Genomic DNA, 12,011 nt, shown 5'->3' with positions numbered 1-12,011 from the left:
CTCTGGGTAAGCAGGTGGCTAGACAAAGAGCCCAGAAAGCATACAAACTTGGAAGTCTCGGAGCAGACTCCATATGACATGACAGGAAGGAATAACAGCACACAAAAGCAGACCAGTACAATTCTAAAAATAATCCTGGTACATCAATATTAAAAACTTGTGTTGGATGCCTGACCTCAAAACAGACTTGGATTCTTCCAGACATACGAATCTCTTGCTGAGACGTTGCAGTGAACAACAACATCTGTTCTGCTAGAATTGTGTAAGGGTTGGTGAACTATCCTTCTGAGACAGCTAATCTAACAGTATTTGTAAGGTGTTAGTTTTCCCACTGTACCTCTGACACAGGTAAACCAAGGCATTGAAATTAAGTTTATTACCAAATAGTGCACTAGAAAAAACCCCACAATGGACAGTACTTCAGCTTCTGAGTTCCATGTACATCTGTGCTTCTATACTACAACGTTTTGCTTTTTCTTGTTTAAAATTTGTTTGGGGTTGTTTTTTTTTCCTTGGTTTTGTTTCCCACATAGTGTTCAAAGGCAATCTTGTGCTGCACAAACCAAAATATTTACAGTGTGCTTTTTGTTCTTGTTGTGCACTCTGACTAAAAGCAAAGAGGGATTCTTATATACTGAATCTGAAGAAGATTTTGCAAATAAAGCAACGCACACTTTTGTATTTTGGGTTGCCCGAAGAAATTCAATGCTGCTAGCAGCAGAAATTAGCAACTTCCATGTTTTAGGCTTATCTCAGTTCTGGAAAATCTTACACATATTTCTTAGAGGTAATTTAGCCTTACCACTGGTGTTCAGGGGAGGATATTGACCACTTAATTTAGGAAGACAAGGACTATCGTTTCTAAGAACTACTTGACAATCCATATACTACAATCTACAAGACTTACCTTGTTGCCATATCTTCCAAGAGATGAATTAAGAAATCATGAGTGGGATTTTGCTAGGGCAATCAGCAGCAACTTAACTCATTGCCTCTAGGCATCACTTGCCGATTATTTCAGAGGAATCTAAGTTAAGTCAGTTGCCAAAAGCTCTTGAAAATCCCAATTCAGCTTTATAAGACTTCAATTTGAAGTGAAATGCAGCTGTATTTTTATTTACTTTTATCATAGACACAGACAGTTATATGGATGCTTTCAATCAAGGAGAATCAACTTGGTTGTATGTCTGATTTTTCCGGTATAAAGCTGCCTTTTTTTTTTAATCCAAACTGTTGTTTAGCAGGAGATGTAGTAGATAGTAAGACAGAATCCCAGTGGGATGTTTACTGTTAGCAGAGCATTTGGAGTGGTTCCCAACAGAAAGAGCTTTAGTCAGTGATGCATATTGGAACATAAAACAGGTTTTACCAACTCTGCAAAGCTACAAAGTCCGTAATATGGAAAGCTGCTGAGCTGAGACAAGCACCAAGCAGATGCAGCAACCTTGTGTTGTGTGGCTTAACTTTTCTGAGCAAAGACATTTTAAACCCTTATTTGAGGACTCCAGCTCCCAATGTCATACACTGAAGGAGCCACCACCAGTGCGGGTGCATTTTAAACCACCTCCAGACTGAACAGCCACCTGAAGGTCGACACACTCAGTCCAGCAGGAACAAGCTGGGGAGAGCTATTTGCAAATTCTTCTTTCCCCCTGAAACAGGAGTCTTTGTAAAGGACAAAGTGATGTCTCCGCCCACTTACAATCCAAAGTCTTAAATGTTAGTGCCTACAAATGCTTTCACAATAAAGAGATGTAGAGAGTTCCTCCAAAGGTGCAGAAGACACAAAGCCCTCTCTCAGTACAGTTTTGGTGAAAGGTAGGTGGTTACAGCACCTTATTGGGATCAGAAAGACACAAGTGGGAGTCCAAACCTGTGGGCACAGTTAACAGTCTCCACTCTGATCTGTCAGAGTCATTCCAATGCAGGAAAACCTCACGTTTCATGGGCCGGAAAGTGGGAACAAGAACATTGGGAACAACATCACAGTGCTATTTTGGATATGTCTTCAGTCAATCTAAACCCATCCTTCATACAAAGGAGAAAACTAAATACATATTAATTAACTTATCAAAATGCAATTGTATATGAAGGGGACCACAAGGACTCATTCTCTTCCCATATGTGTTCTATAAAGAAAAAAAGTTGCTATCACTTCACTTCAAGTAGAGATTGATTGACTCACCATATGTAGGTTTGCTTTTAGATTAACATGCATTTGAAACTCAGCAGGGAAGTTTCTCTAACTTCTAGATCCTACCCAGGAAAAAAGCCAGAACAAGGTGACAAGGTGATGGTGGTACAACCAAGGTGCTCCAAGGCAGGGGGAGCAGCAGAACTTCAGGCTTGTGGGGTATTCTGGGGTCAAAAGCTGAGGTCTTGGTTTGTCCTGAGAAATTATATGCTGGAACTAGGATCTGCAGGAATGGTGTTCTAAGTTTAGGCATCTGAATTTATTCCTTTTGGATTTGACCTTTAAGGTTAGAATAGCAGAAACCCAAGATGAAAGCTAATAAAACAGAAGACAAATAAGACTGACTTCTTATCTCTCTAGCAATATAGAGGAACATTTCTTGCATGCTCAGCTGCTTAATATTTCTGATCAAACATGTTTCTGTAACCACTGTATATTTTTACAGTATAAAAGTCGAGTGGAAAGACTCAATAGAGAGTTTAAGCGATCTAATAATCTCTCTAACTCACAACAGGACATTCATTTTCTGTAGTCTCTTCAATGGCACAGCCCAGCTAAACTGGTTTATAAACCTCTGAAGGTGCTTAGCACAAAAGTAGCATCAAAAAAGTATGAGAGAAAAGTAGATAAGAAATATCCTTAACACCAGTATTGAATTTTCACCGGCTAAAGATGGACTTTCATGTTCATGCTTCAATCTTCTGGCTGGGCCTTTTTAACTAGTGCCAGATAAATACAATTTTACACTTCCAAGTTCACCCCCTTCTGGGATGTTAACTTTTAAACCAATATTTCTCTATAATTCCTTGCCAGCTATTTTTGTGTTCAAACCAAGAGGTAAATAATCTAGTGATTTGGTGTAGCCTGAGTTCATAAAGTTCACGCAGGAAGTGCCATGCACAGCAAAAATTACACTAATGAAGGCATTTAGGTACCCAGAAATGGGGGCTTCCAAGGTTTGCATCGAGTAGCTCTCCACGACAGCTACTGGGAACAGAAGCACCCTTCTACAGAGCAGCCCATGTCCTGCAGCAATCAAAGGATCTTGAGCTTCAGCTCCTACTGTTGTGTGCATTTCTTTGCAGTTTTCCCACCTTTCCAGCCACCACATGCTGAGCTGTGTCACACCCCCAGTGCCCTGGTTCATCACCTCCAATGCCCTGGTTTGTTGCCAGAGCTCCTTACAGGAGCAGGCCTTGCTGCTTTCACAGACAGACATTAAGATCAGAGTGGATCCTATGTGGCGTTTTCTGAGTGCACCAGAAGGCTGAACAGAAGAACCCAACTGAGATGCAAACAAGTCTTGTATGGTATAACAGAATTAGCAGGAAGACAATATTCACTGTGTAAGGGAGAAAAACAAAACAAACAACACTATAAGCTTGAAAACATTCGCCTCACTCTTCTGTGGTTTGAGAAGTGAAGTCTAGCACAGCAAAACAAAAATCAGACCTGCTTTTAATCTGTGAACAGCTCTCTTGATGAAATCTGTCATGTTTCTGGCTTTGTTTGTTCCTTGAGAAAAGAGCAAAAATGTTATTTTTCTTTAAGAATTTCCAAAGGTTTTATCTTTATTAATGTTTCTATATGATATAGTTCATCACTGCAGACAAATCTGTCTCATTCATTAATTCTCCCATTGTCAAAACAGCATAACCAATTGTTTATAACATCATAAATCTTGGACATCAATCATAATATAGAGATTTCCCATTATGTATAGGATTGTCTCTTCTGATGTGTTTGAAAGCCTGGTCAGGACTGTTCTTACAAGCAGTATAATATTCTGTATTGAAGCACTAAGCCTATTAATGGCATTTGAATTTTTGAGTTGCTTTTGTCACTGATTGTGGTTTCCCAGATGGTAAGAAATTAATCACTTATTTTAAATATTTTAATGCTCTTTCTGCAAGTTTCATATTTGATGCAAGATTTGGCAAGTCCTCTGAAGTTTGGGTTCCTAAAGTTACAGTCTTCTGTCCAACAAGCTCAAGATCCCCATTCCATCCTACTACATTGCAAATAAGAAACAGAAAATTACTTGAAGGGAGATGAAAAAAAAGGACATAACAGAAGTGATAAATAGTTTAATTTCATACAAAAATGGTAAGCAAAATGTAGCCCCACTATCTCAGTCTTCAAAAGATTCAGTTCAGTAAATATGGTCACTTCAGATCTCTTTAGAAAGATGTATTCATGAGCTGTCATTCTTCCCTTAAGCAGGACACACAGAGAAAGATTGAGTGCTGCCAGCACCTGTAACACAAATTTAATAGTCAATTCCTTTTCTTTGAGATAACTTGAAGAAAGAGCACAAAACCAGAATGAGTGCCAGAGTGCTTCATGAGGCTTTTTTCTTTTTTGATTTTTGTTATTAATAATGGCATTTTTGAACTTGACTGGGGAAGGTGAAGAGGAAGCCATTTAAGTCACTGCTGCATCTGTGCGTACTATGTGATCATTTAAAGGCTCTAAAAATGCATTGATCCCATTTATTCCATTACACAACTATAAGCAGGTCTAACACCACAAAAGCCAGTGCAGCTACAGAGCAGATCACAAGAACAGGGGAAATGGGAAAAGCCAAGTGCTCCAAGTGACACGCTTTTATGTTGCAAAGCAATGTCATCTGCAGATATTTAAGTCAGGAGAAGGGAGCAAAGAAAAAGCAATGGGCTTCAAGTCTTAAAAACTGATGATCAAAGAGGGATTAGATCACAGGGAAGTATCAGATTGGAACCGTGCAGTCCTATGTAGCAGGTATTTGGGCTCTAGTGGGACAAACACCATCGTGGGGTAAATCAGCTCCTCAAAAGTGTGTTCTTCAGCTGTTTAGAGACACCCTCACTTGGTCAGAGGTCACCTCTAGTCTGACCTCTGTACTTCGAAGTTCTGCAAATAACTGATTTAATAAAACCCAGACCAGCACAGCCAGTTCATTAAGAACATTATACCAGGTTAACTGCAATTAGCTGTTTTAGACAGCTGAATTTGCAAGCCTCCTTGAGCAGCCACTCACCCCCAGCTGACATGCTGCCTAAAAGCCAGAGCTCACAGAAGCCACAGCATCCTGCTCATTTTGAAAGTATTATGAGAGTCCTGGATTATGTTCACAGGTGGGCTCTCATCGCTCTAGAAATTGTTTTATTTCCCCACTTGTCTGCCCTGAGTAAAGATGCTTTTCCAAAGCACCAAAGACCTTCTCCAGGCAGGAGACAGCTTCCCATGCAAAACCAGGCAATGTGTGGCTAACCCACTGCATTGGGGTTAGCCTCACATTTCCTGGTTATCCAGCCGGTGCCAGACGAACACAGCACTCACAAACCTCAGCCCTCTAGGTAGCCTTCATTTTCCTCTCAGCTTTTTCTCCTTTACCTGGAATTTTCTTATCAATGCCTTCTTACCAGCCAAAAACATGATCAGGAATTTCTATCAGAATTATCATTGCAGGCATTCCCTAGATAACCACCTACCTAGCTGAACTGAAGAAAACAGGTAACAAAGGAGAATAATGGTATCATTGATTATTCTTGTTTCTCATTGACTAAAATTGTGACAACTGATATCTCTCGCATTCCTATAGCTGATTTTGACCAAGACATCATAATGAATGACATATTATGGGCTAAACTTAGAAGCAGTAACTGGGTTCTTTGAGTTTTGTTTTAAATTTAAGTAAATACTGCATTCTTTTCTTCCTCCAATTCCCAATTTTTGCCAGGCCATGTTCCTTCATTTGATATGATTTGCAGTTTGGAAGGAACATACCACTGTGGAGAACTGAATACTCACAGTTACGTTTCCTTGCAACTATACCCTGCACCTAAGGAAGGTCTTTATGTCATTGGTGCTGCTATCCCTGGTGTTGTATACGTGTGCAAGATACCTTCAGTTACCGGTACAGTATTTGTGAAGAAAAAGAAAGCTTTAGTCAACCAAAAAAAAAAAAAAAAATTAAGAATGCAAAAACTATTGTTCACCACATGCACTGCCTTAAGAATTCAGATGAACTTTCTGTACTTCTTTTGCTTTGGAAAAATGTGTCAGCCATGATTTTAAATCATTTACAAACTCCCCTGCTTTAACTTATTAACATAGGCTGACTGCACAAGTGCACTATTTTACACTTAAACTGCAATACTAATAAAATCCCTACACAAAACCAGATATGTTTAATTTCAGCTTTTATTGCTCTGTTATCCCAGTAGATCCCAAGAACATCTGATTGAAGTTACCTTAAAATTTCTGCACTTAGATACGGAACCAAATAAACTCCACTGATCACAACAACCTTGAACTTGTGGGAATTCAGATCTAGATCCAGGCTTTGCAGCTGGATTCCATCCCGAGTTTAAATGCTACTCAGGATCAAAGAGTGTTGTGGCTGCACACACAGTTTACAGGAAATGTTCAATTCAACATTTTTGATAGGTGCTCCATCCTTTAATTACTCCCAAATTTCTGCCCAACTCTTCATACCAAGACCTGGATGCAGACTCTTGCTTTCTGTCTGAACTGACTAAAGCCTTAGCAGGCACATCACTTCACTACAGAATAAACATCGTGGCACTGATTTGGATCCAGAATTCTCTGAACAACTGTTTCACATCTAAATAATTGCACCAGCAGTAGTGGGGTCGCCTCCTCGTTTATACGGGGGGGTGAGGGGTGCAGTTGGAATCACAGCCCATGACTTTATCATACAACATGAAAAGCCTTTGGGCTATCTTCTCAGCTGGGATAAATAAGCAAAGCTCTATTGGTTTCTGGGTGAATGAGATTATAATTCAAATCAGGAGCGTAATGTTTGTTTATACCATAACAAAGTATCACAGAAGTGTGTATCATAAGCCTTAAAACACTGCATTCAAGGACAGTAAAACCCACGAGTCTGAGCTTAGGTTTCAGTGACTCCAGTGAAGTTATGCCTATTTATTTCAGGATAGCAGTGCTGATGTGCACCAGCTGAGAATCTGGCTCTTTAACTCCTAAATGACAGCAGAAACCATTTACAGGGGGAGGGAGAAGGGGCTGGGGTGGGAATCAACTTGAGTACAGAGCTGTATGGCTGATAAATGGGTATCAGCCATCTCTTAAAACAGGCAGGCCTGTTTCTTCCTAAAGCGAAACTAGAGAATTAATAAACACATGCAAAAGAATACAAAAGATATGTTTCCTTAAGGAATTTCAGATGTGTACAGTATGCTTCACATTCCAATACAAAGGATTTTGACAGTAACATTCGACCAGTTTCTCATTTTATGTGCTTGCACACACAACCCTTGTGATTCAAAACAAACTGCTGTATAAAATGCCTTTCAGAACAACCTATCCACTCATTTCAGCTGACAGCTTATGCTCACCTAAAAACAAAACTATGCTTTCTTCCATGCACCCCAAAAGCACCCCAAACTAGCCAGCAGTAATAAATTTAAAGGACAGTTTTTTCCTGGTACCACATCCACACAGCTCATCCCAGCGGGAGATGATACAATATATAACGTTGCTGTGTTTCACAATAATTATGTAAGAGAAGTCACATGTGGCACAAATGGAATGTATAACAAAGAACAGAAGCATATGTTCAAATAAACCACTGGTTATGTCAAAACTAATAACTTGTTTACTGTAGTGGACTCAACAGTAGCAGGCCCAATGAGCCTAATGACTTTGCTAAAACTCCTTTCGCTCCTCATTGAGCAGGCTGGAGCTGATTTTTTTTTCAGGAATTATGTTTATGCAATACGAACATATTGTTATTTGCTACTTTCTGCATGATCATTTTGGCATTCTTATGAGAAGATGATGATGGTTCTGTCTAAATGTTTGGGAGGATTATCACTGACATGGGAAGTTATTAGGTTTGATGCCATATAGAGAACATTCACAGTCAGAAAACAGCATCTTTCATTTTTAGGAATGGAGGTAATTGTGCTTTGTGACAGTGCACATCCTTAAGATGTTATGTATCATTGCGTACTTAAAAAAGCAGTACACTTTTCATTGATCTTTCAATTTCATTTTGATTTAAAATGCAGATCTTTCCCTCCATTGAAATCTTAGCATTTTTATTTTAAAATGTATCGGAAAAAATCCATTTCAGACATATGCAGCATCATAAATTACTTTTTGTGGTTGAAACAGTATTCGCTTATGTCACGGGTTGAACATCCTCCTTTATTAGAATGCTATTTATTGCCACCAGCTGCAGTGCTTAGCTAGGAAAGTTCTTGACACCAGCGATTGCTTTTCAGCACCAATGCTTCCGCCTGCTAACGGGGGCTTCTATTGCCAAATGCAGCCACTCCTCTTAAACTGTTCCTTCTGCTATACAGACAGCTCCTGTCACCGTTACCCAGAGCAGAAGCTGGGAGAAAGGGATCGGATCTGGACCCACTGCTATGGAACCTCTTTAGCTATAAATCTCCTATAACTTTAAAAGGCCTTGCCAGATACCACTAGCTTGAAAGCTGTCAAATGTGTTCAGGAAATCTACCCATCAGTAATGGATTTTTTCCAAAATTAAGATGCGAGTTCAGCTTGTGAGCAAAGGGTGTGTTACATAGCAAGCCACAGATTTAGTAAAAGCAAGAAGATTTCTGTATCTATCAGCTATGTAGCCAGTGATCTCTATTTCATTAGATTTTCGAGCAGGGAGAAACCAGACAAAGGTAATTACTCTTCTTCTGCTAAGGGCTGTTATTACTCCTGCATGAACAGCTAGCACTGCCTTTTTCCTTTCCCTCTGCCTATGGCAGCCAGGAAAACCAAGCAGGAGCAGTATAAAAGTGGCAGTGTCAACAGCTGTCCTACCAAACACTAAGTGCAGCTCATACAGTAAATCTTCAAAGCAGTAGCATGTGTGCTGCTCCTATGCATGCAAATCCTGTTATTTTATTGATATCATTTGCACACATGCCTTCTTCACAGCTGAACCCTTGAAAAGCCATTGCATATAATTGGGCTCAACTAAGCAAGAGAGGCAATCAGTGACAGGAGGAGACTGAACTCCTTTAACATGGAAAGAATTCCTTTCCTCCCTCAGAAAAGAAACACCCAGTAGGTCAAAGAGGAAGGTTTCTCTGCACAAGACAAGCCTGTTATACAGATGCCTGAACCACTGGAATCTACAATTAAAAAAAAAAAAAAGTCAAGCCCTGAGCCTTCATGAATTTTTCCCTTTGTTTAAATAAAGGAGTGCGCAAATGTACATATTTTTGTCTCTATGTATGTTTAAAAACCCTAAAACATTCAAACTAAAATCTTTGCAGGGTTATGCTCTGCCACACAAGATAACTTAGCTGGCAAACATTCTGAAAATTTTTTTACTCACTGTGAAAACTGATAAAAGTAGGTGTCCTGTTCATCTTACAGACAGACTACAAAAAAAAATAATCATTCTTTTGGCCGTAAGGAAATTCCTTTACAGATTCAGAGAGTACTAGAGACATCTGAAAGTTGGAGCTATTTATGGGTCAAAATACAATTGCTCTTTATTTCTTATCTTGTCCCTGCAAATAACCCAAAACTGTTGTTAGCAAATTACTTTCTCTTTCATATCTTTAAACTGGAGATAAGTATATGTTTCCTCTAAGTGACTCATAAAAATAAACTTGCACAACAGTTTGACTATAAGTGATACGTGTGACTGAGCAGCCTTCATAAAAATTACTGTTTCCTTTGCATCTGTATTCTCCTTGGGCCAGAGTTTGGGCCATACTCTGCCCTACACACTATATCCTCATATAAGGCCACTTCCCCACCACTGGAAGAGGTCTGCTCCGTTACACCAATCCCACTCTAGCCTGTTCTTTGGGAAGTGCAAGACAAGATATGATAATGTAACAGCATGAAGAATGGGTGTCTTAAACAGTTCCTCTCCTCTTTTCCAGCTGGACTTCAGCCAATTCAAATGGGTGAGGGCCAACAGACATATTAGTGCAACCCTGTATTTAAAGCTAAGTTATCCCCTAAATGACCCTAGAGTCAATTTATAGATGCAGAGACTAATGTACAATAGAGTTCAGAAATACTCTAAAGTCTAGCTTTGAAAATGCCTTGACACACACCACTGGGAGTACACTCTGAGGGGGCAAAAAAATTATATACGCTTACTTTCCATGTTTGTCCAGTGTCCTATTTGGCAATTGTTTTTTTAATTTCTTTTTGTCACTTTGTAATAATATATAAATATATGCATATATATATAAATATGCATATATATTTATATATATAAAACCAACGAAAATGAAACCTACCAATTTGAATTCTTCCTAGAGTTTAAAACTGTAATTAATCCCCACAGACAAGTTCTCCCCTAAGGAGTTCAGTAGTTCAGCAGTGTAACTCTTCCTCATCCCTACAGATGCAAGAAACACCTGGGTGCACGGTGCACAAGCAGCCTCCGTGTTTGCAATGGTGAACAGTAGGGCTCTTGGTTCTCCTCCTCCTAAAGCTCTTCCTGCATGAACACACCACCTCCTTCCCGCTAATGGTTTTCCATGCTGTGGGGTAAGCAAGGCAAGCAAGCTGAAAGAAATTATGTATGAGTATTCATGCCTTGCTCCTTTCTTGTACCTGGGATATTAAAAGAACAGACAGAAGAGCTGTCCAGAATACAAATTGCACAAATTGTGTCTGTTTAGTTGGCTGCCAGGTTACCTGCCAGTAAACTCTGTAGGAAGTTGCTCTTGGTTTCCACAAAACTTGTGCTGCTGAAAGTTCTGGGCAGTTTTTCCTTCCTTGGTGTAGAGTAACCCTCCCCAGTATTTGATCAGGATTGGGTTTTTCCCAAGTTGCCCTATATAGGTTTCATTCTGAGTGTTTAATTTTTATCTCACTTTATAATTATCAGTTGACTTAGATTAAGCTCCCACAGAAACCAAATAAGTTTTAATCAGTTCTCCCAACTGCCCCCAAAATATAATTTCAGAAACAACTCAGATTTTCAGAGCAGGTTAATTATGAAAGCAGCCTCACCAAAATATTTTGAGTAACAAAAAAGACATGCAGATGCAATAACATCCACATTTTATGTAATATTTTTTCTTTCAGTCAATTAGAACCACTGATGACATTTTTATGCCCAAGATTCTTAAATGCATCTTGAAACAAAGGCTTCTCAAGACAAACATGTAGACAATACGTATAGCAGATAGCAAGTAACTGTTGCAACCGAGAGGAGGGAGTTAAAAAAAATCAACCCAGCATTAAAGTGAGTTTAGTATATTTTACAGCAATTTCAATAAGTTTAGTTATGTTCCTATAAAAGTTATAGTTATGACAGAGAGCTTTCTGTTGTCTGGTCATTAATTTTACTTGCTTTCTTCTAGAAGAGTTCACAATTATCCACAGCCTTCTTTTCCATTAACACCATTTCCCACAGAAACACACTGCTTTAGTGTTTTAATCCTTGAGACTGCCACTGTGCATTACCATAGGAGTACGAGTTCCATAAACATCTACACAGGATCCTGGTACAGTAACACAAGTGGCCAGGTATTGACTTCCATGCCACTGACTCAGGGAGAGTCAATAACAGTCTCCAGAGCAGTGGATTTACAAGCCAAAACCCTTCAATGATCTCTGAGTTGAATGCAAACAAGAAAGGAATGAAAGGCTATTGTGGGTGCTCCCTGAAATGCAGCTGGTCAGTGTGGCAAGCAGGACCCCCTTCCTTCGTTTGCTCCTTTGCACACAATTACCCCCACCAGCAGCAATAGTCAGCGATGACACCTGGCCACTGGATAAGAAAACATCCATCCCATTCATACCACCACATCAATTGCACTGGACATTAAAATGAGCCAACCATACC

General features: G+C 39.5%; 1 long non-coding RNA gene across 3 annotated transcripts in view; it reads right to left on the bottom strand.

The window, feature by feature from the left end:
* LOC108448556 overlaps positions 1-12,011 on the bottom strand; it is a 179,671-nt gene that overhangs the window by 148,213 nt on the left and 19,447 nt on the right. The window lies entirely within an intron of this gene.

Source organism: Corvus brachyrhynchos, unplaced genomic scaffold (genome assembly GCF_000691975.1).
Source record: "Corvus brachyrhynchos isolate BGI_N302 unplaced genomic scaffold, ASM69197v1 scaffold115, whole genome shotgun sequence".
Lineage (NCBI taxonomy): Eukaryota > Metazoa > Chordata > Aves > Passeriformes > Corvidae > Corvus > Corvus brachyrhynchos.
Note: the sequence above shows the minus strand (reverse complement) of the source record. Positions and strands in the feature narration are given on the sequence as shown.